The following is a 9,998-nucleotide window of genomic DNA, read 5'->3' on the forward strand; positions in this document are numbered from 1 at the left end:
ATTCTTGCACAATGACTGACAAAACATCTACAGAGAAAATATACGTCCTATCGCAAGTACATATGAGTGATGGCAGCTGAAATAATTGCTGCCATAACATTCTGAGAGCCGAAGAAATCTGAACGATGGGAGCTGGTAGCTGGTAGCTTAAATTCTTCACCATAAAAGGCTGAAGCTACAAATAGAATTTCTGTATGAGCTGAACGAAACTGAGATATGAAATACGTTCTGTTGTTACAAAAACAATAAGACAGCATGAGGATGAAGATTCAGGAAGGAGGACAATTGGTTAATAGATTTTTGTTTTAGGTCTACCATAAATCAAAACCATGTCCCTGTAGTGTCAAAACGTCTTCTTCACACGGCTCAGGACTCGATACTGAATATTTAAAGATCAGTATCAAATCGGAGGCAAAGAAACTTGTTATCATCCCTAGTTAAGATAGTCTTTTAGTTTGAAAATACAACACAAGCCTCTTATTAGATATGCTTGTTCAATTGCTAGTTAAAGGGGAACTACTGTTTTTTACAACCTGGACCTTATTTCTGGCATAAAATGCGATCGTTTACTCACCCATATAACTTTTGTGTCATTTGTAGTCCTTCTGGAGATATTTAGATCTGTGTATATCCATATAGTGGAAGTGACTGGGGCACCGAAACGCAGCCTCTAAATGACACATTATCTGCCGCAAAACTCATTCATCTCATCAATATATGTACCCGCGACGGTCAGCTTGTTTACGTTTAATTTGAAAGTGCTAGTTTTTTGCAACATGGCTGAATATTTTTCCGATTCTGAGGTTGTGGACGAACTATAGCAGTAGCAAATTACAGGTAAACAAGCCGACTGTCGCGGGAACATCATCCAGGTCAGAAAACATCATCCGGGGTCTGTAGATCAATCTACAGACCCCGGATGATGTGATGATAACAGGTAACTCCGGACTCAACAGGGAATAGCACTAGCGTATCATAACAAAATATTGGTGAAATTAACGAGTTTTGCGGCAGATAATGCGTTATTTAGAGGCTGCGTTTCGGTGCCCCAGTCACTCCCACTATATGGACATACGCTAGGGCTGAACGATTAATTGCATTTGCGATAATATCGCGATATGATATAACGCGATTTTCTAACCGCAACTTGCGCGATTACAAGGTGGTCACGTGACGTGAGCGACGCGGATGATAAGCTTCTGACCTGGACGAGGTCTCTGAGCGGCGCGCGCACCCACGACGGTCGGCTTGTTTACCTGTAATTTGCTACTGCTAGTTTTTGGCAACATGGCTGAATATTTGTCCGACACTGAGGTTGTGGACGAACCATAGCAGTAGCAAATTACTGGTAAACAAGCCGACCGTAGCGGGTGCGCGCGCCGCTCAGAGATGACATCATCCGGGATTATGTTAACACGTAACTCCGGACTCAACGGGGAATAGCACTAGTGTATCATAACAAAGTATTGGCGGAATTAACGAGTTTCACTGCAAATAATGTGTTATTTGGAGGCTGCGTTTCGATGTCTTGACCACTTCCGCTGGATATACACTGATCTAATTGTTTCCTGAACAAGTGCCAATGAAACAAAAGTGATATTGGTGAGTAAACGATGATATTTTATGCCAGAAATAAGGTCCACGTTGTAAAAAACAGTAGTTCCCCTTTAACCTGAATATCTTATCAGCCAATCATACGTCAGCATCTTACTGTGTTTAGGCTTGTAGACTATAGACTATAGACAGTGTATATAGACTATCTGCTGAAGTTCAAATCAAATCATCAGAATGGAGCGCAATGGTGATTAAAGTGACTTTAAATGTGGTTTTTCATGTCAGGCGGGTTGATCTGAGTATTTTTCATGCACGACCATCTCTGGGGTTAACAAAGAATGGTCTGACAAAGAGAAAATATCCAGTGAGCGGTGGTTCTCCAGGTGAAATTGCCTTGTTGAGGACAGATGTCAGAGGAGCATTGGCTAGACTTTAACTGATAGAAAGTCAACAGTAACTTAAATAACCATTTGTTACAACTGAGGTATAACGGAGAACATCCCTTGACGCACAAGACATCAAAACTTGAAAGATGTTTCCACAACGCATCCATTATATGGATATACGTGGATATAAATATTGTCCGAACGACTCAAAATGACACCAAAGTTATATGGGTGAGTAAACGATCGTATTTTATGCTAGAAATAAGGTCCAGGTTGTAAAAAATGGTAATTCCCCTTTAAGGCAGTTCTGAAGACAAAAAGGTCCAACACAGTACTAGAAAGGTGTACCTAACGAACTGGCTGATGATTGCAAATACAATAATAAGAATCAATTGTAAAGAGGCTGCAGTTCCATCATTTTTTTATGTAATTGTTGTATGGTTCTGTTCAGCTCCTCCCAACCACATGTTTACATCCTCAACCTATATCTTATACTTTTCATTCAGCATCAACAGAAAACCCCTTCATTCTGAGTCTTTATTCTGCTCGTGTTTGATCGAGCAGAGCTGAGTGTTTTCCTGCCTGCAGGAGCTCCGAGTGACCGACAAAAAGCAAACAAGAGACCAAAAAACAAAGAAACCAACCCAGAAAACCAGCCGAGCACGAAAACCATCACAGAAACAAGACGCCACAAACTGACCTCAGATCAGCTGCTGAGGGGAGCTCAGAGACATCAGAAACAAAGTAAAAAAACAGACGCAGCGTTACTGAACGCTGACGCTCAGATAATTACCTGCAAGCTTAAAACAAGATGTGAATGATTTGACCTGCTGAGCATGACAGAGCTGACGTTCCTGCTGTGAGCTGACTGAATTCTGTTTCAAACTGATGATCAACAAATCAAACTCACTCCATGACTCTCATCCTGATTCTTTAGAGGAAGGATCCTGGTTTTCTTTTATTGTCGCACGTTACCGTCTTCGGGTCAGAGATAAAACAGCTGATGACTTCCAATCCTCAGACGATCAGCTGTTACTGTGTGTGTTTGTCTGTGTGTGTGGTAGGGAGTTGACATCTGCATGTTAATCACACACACACTTATCCACGCAGAAACACACATTCTGTCCTGATCACATCTGGCCTCAGATTAAAGTTGCACTCGGTACGTCAAAGAGTGTAGCAACTCTCAGTATTCAGAGTACAGCATCTGTTTCAAGCTGTTCTGTTCAATGGTTTCAGTTGTTTGTTTGTTTTTTTTCATTCCTCTGAGATTTCATTCTTAATCAAATGTCCTCACAGATGCTAAACTATCAGTTACATTATTGATCTGCTGCTTACACGGCGTCACACGGATCGCTGGTAACTGGTGATGGTCTCACGCTGAATCTAAACACAGACGTTTAATGTGTTGATTCTGACTGAGTGGCCAAGCTGAAACTGCTCACTTCCTGTTTTTTTTTTGTTTTTTTCCTCCATCACCTGTGCACACCTGATCATCTGCAGCTAACAAGACAAAGCCTAACCCGAACCAAATCCAGAGAGGAATGACACACACAGAGCGAGAAACACGCTGTAGCACACACACGCGTAGACACCACAGTGATGTGAGGAGGAGGATGGAGGGATGAGAGAGAGAGAAACAGGAAGTGATGGATGGCAGTGTCGATCGCCCCCTCAGGTGCTGTCCGTCATTCTACATCTCTCTCTCCCCCTCATTTCATTATTCATCCTCGTGAAATGCACCTGAGTGTGTGTGTGTGTGAGTGTATGTGTGTGTCCTATAAATAGACAGATGTGCGCTGGAGAAACGCCAAACCTTCTCCATTTATACATCACCCCTCTCTCTCTCGCTCTCTCTCTGATGCAAAGTCATACCAATAAAATGGAAACAGAAACTTCATCATTGTGTCTCAGCGTCTTTACTGCAGAGCGTGGACCTGGATCTGATTTACTTATTCATTCATTCATTGGAGCAATCAAAAGGAGAGATATCTTGTCAGAGCATATACTTTATCGACAGCTGGAGCCCCCTCCCCAGACCCTCAGGGGCCAGAAAGACTCATGGATTACTTCATATATTAAAACCTAATGTATTTCAGCCTAAAGGCAACGCCTGCTGGTTCCTGCAAACAGTTTATTGATTGTTTTGTATTGACAGGAGATGGTTATCGATCACATGGATCAGTCTGTCAGGAATGCAGGCTCCATGATGTTTGTTTGTTTGTTTGTTTGTTTGTCTCAGTCTGTTTGGATTTTGGTCAGAGCAAAACTAAATGAAACAGTTCTCCATTAACAACAATGGTGAACGATTTATTGACTTTAAACACACACCAACAAACACACACACACACACACACACACACACACCTCCTCCCACCTGACTCAGTAGTTTTCGCTCCATCTCTGCCATTCATTCATCCGTTCGGGCGCGCGCGCTCCGGCACGCTGCGGTCCTGCTGTTCACAGCCTCGTCCCGCGCGCTCCGGTCCGGCTCAGGTTCCGCAACATATCCGTCCGTACCGGGCCAGGGGAAGAGAAATCCGAGAAGAGCAGAGCCGGGTTAGATCCAACAAGACGAGATGGGACTGGGTTGTGGGGGTGTGGGTGGGGGGGGGATCAGTCTCCGGGTCAGGCAGTCCCGGTTAGCGCGGCACTCTCCGGGTCGCTCATGAGTCCTCCGGTCTGAGAGACACCGGGAACACTGACAGCCCCGAGCAGCGTGTGCTGGCAGCGAGGAGGCTGCTGCAGAGCACGGTCCAATCAGAGGAGAGGAAGGCGGGATGGGACAGGGGGGCAAGAGACAGTAAAACAAACAGTCCGCAGCACGTGACGCTCCTATCACTTACAGTATCGATCATCATGGCGTCTGTAACAGTGATCGATTGACTCTTCAGATGTTTCCTGAAACAGAAGTTTCTTAAAATATCAGATCAATAATTAGAAACCAGAGAATCACAAGTCATTGCACTGTGGTTGTGTTTATTTATAGTCATACATCCTGTTTGTTTGTTGTTTTATTGTTTTGTTTACCGTAAAAATGAATGCAGCTTGTAGCAAAGTAGTATTGATCTACCTGATCGTATCGTGTGTGCATTTGCGAACTTGTTTTTATGAAGTTGTGGGGACCAAACTCTTGAGGAGCACTGGCGTTGTCGGGCCATGATGTCCTTAAAGGGCCATTTTCTGGGCCCCAAGTTATTTTAAGGTTTTAAACCAGTTTGATGGTTAGGGTTAGGGCAGGGCTGTCCAAACATTTTTTCACTTAGATCCACATACAGAAAAATATTCAAAGGGCTGGGTTTAGCAGGTGACGTACATCGGCAGATAAATGTAGGTAAATTATGCTTGATATGTGATGATTTAAGAAAAAGCAGCCTACATCACAGCTTTCCATTAATGTTTTAATTTATTTTGTAACAAAAAGATTTAGCAACAACTTCAGATTGATTCTTAATCAGGATGATGGGTGGGATGCAGGCTGTGTTAGCATATTTTTTTTACTCATTGTTACTTGTAACAGTGTTGTACTGGGAACAGTGATGTTTTGGACTTGAGGATGGTTGGCAAGGCAGGAGTGAGCTTGGTGGTTGAGATGCGAAGGACATTACAGATACAGCTGTTGGTCATTCTGGTTCTCAACCTGCCTTTCCGTAATAAAGAAGTTATTGCTAACTTCCCGATAAAAACTTTGCAATTTGGTGTCTGTGCAATCTGTGCTCTCGCCACATGTAATCAATTAATTTAATTCACTGTACCAATGTGTTTCTAGACATGCTAACGTTGTTGAATGCCTGCCTTGTTGAGGCACTCATTTATGAATTAATCTGGCAAAGGTTTCCTGTTTCGGGCAATAAGTTTTGTACCTCTGAACTGGCTATTGTGACATTTTCCTGTGTTTTGTTTGCATGGAAACTAGTTGCCATCAGAAGAACTTTCTGCTCTCATTCGGCACCAGTATAGATCTGACGTTTGGTTTCAGTTATTGTCAACCTCTTCGCTTTCTGTGAAGAAATACAAATTTTTCCACTGTGTCTCAAATTTTCTGCACTCGCTTGCTGTGTTGCGTTTCTTTGGTTCTGCCATTTTTTTTAAGTCACCTGTGGCAAAAAAATCTTCTTTGAATAATCTTGTTTTGTGGAGAAGCTGCAGCGTTAGCGATGCTAGCGTCACCTACTTTTAAAATTCAATTGTGCAATACAGTCAAGTGCAAGTTCCATCATGTGTAATGAATTCACTGAGCAGTTGCCCCACGGGCCGCAGTTTGGACACCCCTTCCCTGGGGAATGTATTATGTCATGGAAAGTCCTTTCAAAGATAGAAACGTACGTTTGTGTGTGTGTGTGTGTGTGTGTGTGTGTGTGTGTTTGTGTTCTTAAACTCTGAATGAGGTGGCTGGAATTTTATAGTTTTCATTTTGTGTTAACTTTATAACTTTATAAGCTAAGGGTTGCTGTTCAATAGCGTCAAGTTGTGTTTCAGTCTTAAAGTTGGAGGTCAAAGGTCATTGTAAGGTCATGCTCTTGTCCATATTCCAAGTGAAATGAAATGAAATTCTATTCTGGTTTTTATTAGTCCCAGAGCAGTAGAACCAAATAAAGATTAATCCTTTCCTCTGAAAAGGAAAAAAACTGAAATCACCTCCAGGAAATATAACCCTCATATTTTAATTGAATTCAGTTGAAGCCGGCAGAGCTCCTTCATTAGCAACACGAGCTGCAGAGAATCCAGAGAAAAGTCATAGCCTCAAGCTAATGGGTGAAGCAGCTGTCAGGATGCGTCAGTGTTTACATCCAAAGCTGCTCCAACACCTGAAGACCCGGCTGGTTTATTTTCATCCTCTTGGTACTGTCAGCCAGAGACAGCAGCTCCTGGTTTACCTGCCAGGACACAGGCTCACCTCTCCTCACGGCGACAGGACGGTGGAGGTTTTACTGTGACTGCAGAACATTCCTGATGACTCTGACTAGTTCAGGGAGTTTGAAAAAGAGGAGCAGTTCCAGCAGACAATGCAAACTGCAGGAAATACACAGAGACAGTGTGGGCTGCATACAGAACTTAGCTGGTTGTTGCGAGAGCTTCAGTAAGTAAACACACCTGCTGGGTAGTTTAGCTGGTGGCATACAATACACAACAAAGGACTGTGGGTGGGTTCTCGAAGTGCAAGGACAATGTATGGCCTCCAGGAAATACACAGAGCCTTTAATTTTTTTACATTTTAATCAGCACTATAATATTTACGTTATTTACTGTAGGAAGTAAAAGTGAAATGACGAATATGTCCTTTGAGTGTTCAACAAAAGAGAAGGGAAATTAACTATTATTTTTTTAAACCCTAACCCTGTAAAATTAGAAATGATGCCACGGTTAAATTAGTCCACTAGTCCAAATACATTAAAACTTTATTTATTTAATTACTCATGTCTGACATCTCGTTAGAAAAAAATCGCAGTAACCCAAGTAGTTATGATTCAAGTCATAGTCAGTCATCCTACTGAATAACTAATTTAACACTGAGCTTGTTTAATTAATGAGTTTCATGTGTTACATCTGTAGTTGACGTAATCAGATAGAGAGCTTCAGTAAAAAGGTTCGGCAACATCTCTGGCTGTAGACAAAGAGTTCATCAGGAGTATACTTCACGACTGCAGTAAATGTACTTCCCAGTAGACTGAACGTGTGAATACAAACAGACGGACTCCTAATAATAGTCTGAAGGGGATCTGAGTTCTGGTATGGAGACACTGATCCAGAGCTGAAGCTGCTCACCTCAGGTAATCAGATGAGACCTGGTCGGTCTTAGACTGGTGAGGCTGATGTCTGTCATCAGATCTGGGAGGATTATTAGAGTAGAGATCAAAGCTTTTGGACAATTTCTAACTACCGATTGAGTTTCATTTCATTAAACTTGTGTGTTAATGATGACCCAGATATTTTGATTTGAAGCGGTTTACCTCCATGTTTGTGTTGTTCTCTGGGGTATCAAATTGAGGACTGCTCAGATTCACTTAGGTAACAAAGTCACAGAGCTCCATTTAACTTGTTAGCTTGTTAACTCGTTAGCATAAGCATTTGTTTTTTGACGCACTGTTTTAAAGCATTCAGACTGAATTTTTCTATTTAGAAACAGGAATGTGGAGGATGGTTTTGTTTTGAGGCTGTTGTGGATGCTGAGCAGACTTAAACGATATTTTGCTTATCAGACCCTTAACATGAGGCACGCCCACTGGTGACACCACCGTGGATGAGATGCTTTATTTTGTGGTGAAACTGCTCAGAACACAATCTGTCAATCAAACACAGACAAGCCCCTCCAAACCCGCTGTCAATCAAACACAGACATGCCCCCTCCAAACCCGCTGTCAATAAAACCCTCCAGCTGATGCCACAATGATGCAATTTCTTCCTTGATAATACAATCTTCAAACATCACATTACACAGCATCACAGTGTAGTGCTTATCCTGCGGCTGTCGACCTACATTCCTGCTCATGCTGCAGTGCATTTTGGGTAAACTGGACTACATTATACACTAAGGTCTCACCTGCTGACTGGGTCGACCTGCTACTTAACCGAGAGTGTGTGTGTTCCTGTTCCCAAGCTTCACTGATTTAGATCAACCTACATCTGTACAGAGGACACACAATCACACACACAAACACACAGAGTCAGGTTATATCTGCTGGTTCTGCAGCACTGAGTCTGTTTGTCCTGATTGTCTTTCAGCTGGAAGGAATACCCACACACACACGCGCACACACGAAAACACAAAAGACCCTGGCCATGTTCTGAATTGCGACTCAGTTTCTGCTGCGTTTCTCTGTTCTTGTCATGTTTCATTGTTAAATCATGGACAGTGTCTTTGCTTCACTGTCAGATTAATGTAAGCTGACATCTGAAACCTCTACAATAAATCCAGTCCACAGATTAGAGCTCCCATCGTCTTCCTCTTACACGAATCTGGAGTCTTGTCTCTCTCAACACTATGCGAATGCTAATGCGAACTGATGTTGGAGCCAATCAGGAGCTAGGACTCAGTCATTGCTGTCAGCTCATGAGGTGATGATTGAGGTACTGGGTTATAGGAACGACTAGTTTGTCTGGGCGGCCCCTCACCAGAAAACAACAACCAGGTCTGAGACCTGTTAGCATTCATTAGAAGAATAAAAAAAGTCACATTTATGAATAATGTCTGAATCTGTCTCATCAGGTCTCAAGTCCACAAAAATATCTAAAGACGACTTTCAGTTTCAACTGTGGGAACGATAAAGATGTTCACAGCACAAAATACATGGACTGCATTCCATGAAAATCTTAAATGTTGAAATATCCACAACCGAAAATCATCTGAACGAGAACTGATAAATAAACAAACACACACACCAAGAAGACCAGAGTTACATCCAATAACTGTGTCCCTTTGCTCCACAAACAGTCTATTTATAGACCTGAACATACAACACATACACAAACACAATGTGTTCGAGGGATTGTGCGAAACAAAACATCAGTGTTGAATATTTACAGCATGAAACTTCAGTGAAATATCTCTCATCTTCAAGGTCGTTCAGGTTCCATGAGTCCGATTCAGGCACACCAGAAATCATTGACTGATGCCAGTACCCATTAAGGGGCCCTGGAAATGATTCAGAAACCACAAAGCTGATTCAGGGACCACAGTACAGATAAAGGTACTCTAGAAACATTTCAGGAACCCTGTGAAATCTGTGATCTTCAAGGTCATCAGTGTCCAAGAAACAGAGAAGCTCCTTGATAAATACCTGCGACCATAGAGGTGATTCAGGATCCTAGAAATGATTCATGGACCGGGCAACCAATTCAATGACCCTAGAACCGATTCAGGGACTCTAGAAACAGTTCAAGACCCCGTAGCAGATTCAGGGACCCTGGAACTCATTGAGGGAACCCCAAACCAATTGAGGGACCCTAGAAATGATTCAGGGACCCCATAGCTGATTCAGGCACCACAGGACCGATTTATGGACCACAGAATGATCCACAGAACCTCTTTAGTCCACAGTCTGCTCTGGCTTGGTTTTC

The sequence above is a fragment of the Chelon labrosus genome (assembly GCF_963514085.1).
Source record: "Chelon labrosus genome assembly, chromosome: 21".
Classification (NCBI taxonomy): domain Eukaryota; kingdom Metazoa; phylum Chordata; class Actinopteri; order Mugiliformes; family Mugilidae; genus Chelon; species Chelon labrosus.